The sequence below is a fragment of the Nematolebias whitei genome, chromosome 2 (assembly GCF_014905685.2).
Source record: "Nematolebias whitei isolate Nwh7 chromosome 2, NemWhi1, whole genome shotgun sequence".
Taxonomy (NCBI): Eukaryota; Metazoa; Chordata; class Actinopteri; order Cyprinodontiformes; family Rivulidae; genus Nematolebias; species Nematolebias whitei.
This window is the reverse complement of record NC_056499.1, coordinates 60,144,522-60,147,213: the sequence shown is the minus strand read 5'-3', so window position 1 is coordinate 60,147,213 and position 2,692 is coordinate 60,144,522.

Below are 2,692 nucleotides of genomic sequence, written 5' to 3'. Positions count from 1 at the left end.
ATATATATATATATATATATACAGACCCTTTCCAAAAAATTAGAATATCATGGAAAAGTTGTTTAACTTCCATAATTCCATTCTAAAAGTTAATCTTTAATAGATGATATATTCAGTGCCCACAATTTAAACTATTTCAAGTATTTATTTGTTTATTTTTACATAATTTGGGCTTCAAGCTCATGAAACCAACGAAAACAGGATTTAAAAAAATGTGTATACTGTGAAGACATCAGCCCACACTACTTATCCGTTTTTGCAGAACAAAAAATATAAATTAGGATCCTAACAAATCAATCAAAATATGGTACTTTCAAAATGATATGTCAATCTTCAATACTTGGTTGTGAATCTCTTTGTCTTAATCTCTGCCTCGATGCGATGTGGCATTGAGACAATCAGCCTGTGGCATTGACTGGGCGTTATGGAAGCCCAGATTTCCTTGATGCTGTCAGATCTTCTTTGTTGTTGGCTCTGGTGCTCTGCATGTTCCTCTTGAGAATACACCATAGATTCTCAATGGGGTTTAGGTTCGGCCAGTTGGCTGGCCAGTCAAGCACTGTGGCATCAAACCAGGTTTTGGTGCTTCTGGTGGCATGGGCAGGGGCCAGGTCCTGCTGGAAGATGAAATCTGCATCTCCATGTAGATCCTCAGCAGAAAGAACCATGAAGTCCTCTAAAATATTCTGGTAGACTGTTGCGGTGACCTTGGATTTAAGAAAGCAGAGTTTACCAACACCTGCACCGGACCTTGCACCCCAAATCATGTCTGACTGTGGATATTTCACACTGGATTTCAAGCAGTATGGGCTCTGTTCCTCACCCTTCTTCATCCAAACCCTTGAACCTTGATGTCTGAATGAAAGACACTTTACTTTCATCTGAAAAGAGGACCAAAGAACCCGACAGTTGTAGTCCATCTCCCAGATGTGTCTGAATGTGGTGGTTTTTGAAGCTGTGACTCCCGCCTCATTCCACTCTTTCTGGATCTCTGACAGATTCTTGAATCTTCTCTGTTTGATAATCCGCTGAAGCCCACGATCATCTCTTTTGCTGGTGCATCTTCTGCCACATTTTGCCCTTCCACTAGACTTTCCATTGATATGCTTGGACACAGCACTCTGTGAACAGCCAGCCTCCTTAGCTATGAACGTTTTTGGCTTACCCATCCTATGGATGGCATCAGTAATGGTCTTCTGGCCAGTTGTTATGTCTGCAGTCTTCCCCATATTGAACTGAACTGAGACAATTGAACCAAACTGAATCAATTTAATGACACCTGGAGAAACCTGTGCAGGTGCTTTGAGTTTAGTAGATGATCAGTGTCACACTCAGTTTAAAACATTCATGCTCTGCAACATTTAGCCTGATGTCTTCACAGTATTCTAATTTTTTTTTAATCCTGTGTTTGTGAGTTTCATGAGCTAGAAGCCCAAATTATGTAAAAATAAACAAATAAATACTTGAAATAGTTTAAATTGTGGGCCCTGAATCTATAATCTATTAAAGATTAACTTTTTGAATGGAATTATGGAAGTTAAACAACTTTCTTATGATATTGGAATTTTTTGGAAAGGGTCTCTGTGTGTGTGTGCGTGTGGTCTCTGTGTGTGTGTGCGTGTATATATATATATATATATATATATATATATATATATATATATATATATATGCACACCGTTATGTATGTGTGTGTGTGTGTGTATATATATATATATAATATATATATGTAGCGGGAAGGGTTAATAATGATAAAAATGTTGTTATGAAATTTATTTTCATATATATTCTTCTACAGAATCTAGTACATCTCCTGTAAACAACTCCTCCAACCTCTCAGCTCTGAGAGAAAATATGAAAGTCTGAAAATCAATTCAGATGTTATTGTTTAATTACCTCAAATTACCCTTTTTACACCGAGTTCTTTTATATGAAGGATTCAGATGTCATAAATAAAACACACACGCTTTAATACAATTTTGTGATGTTTATTAGACTATATATGAGAAAATAACTTTTGAAAATTATTTCTGACATTTAAATGAAGGCTTTGTTCACAACTGGAGTTTATAGAAATTAACGTGACCTTTAAAAATGCTTGTTAGCAGGAATCAACATCCATCCATTATCTTTTACCCACTTCTTCCATTTTGGGTCACGAGGGTCGCCGGTGCCCATGTCCAGCAATCACTGTGTGAGGGGCGGGGGACACCCTGGACAGGTCTCCAATCCATCACAGGGACACATTGAGACAAACGACACAAACAACCATTCACTCTCACACCTAGGGACAATTTAGAGTTACCAGTCAGTCTAACATGCATGTTTTTGGTCTGTGGGAGGAAACTGGAGTGCAAGAATCAACAGATGGATTTATTCTAGGTGGATTACTCAAACCAAAACAAGATGAAATGTGAATCTTTGGAATTTTCAACAGGCATATTAATTATGCAAATTTAACTAAAAGAAATACGTTTTATCGTTCTATAGTTAAAATTTTGTCTGAAATTTAAGGAAAACTAACTTTAACCACTTACTGAACTGAGTTAATACTAATTTGGTTAAAATCTAAATTCTTGGACACCAGAGTCAACCTTCAGTGTTTAGATCTGTAGATCTGTAGATTTTGTGTTTAGATCTGTAGAAGTCCCAATGTCTGCAGCCTTCCTCCAAGATGGCCGTTAATTAACAC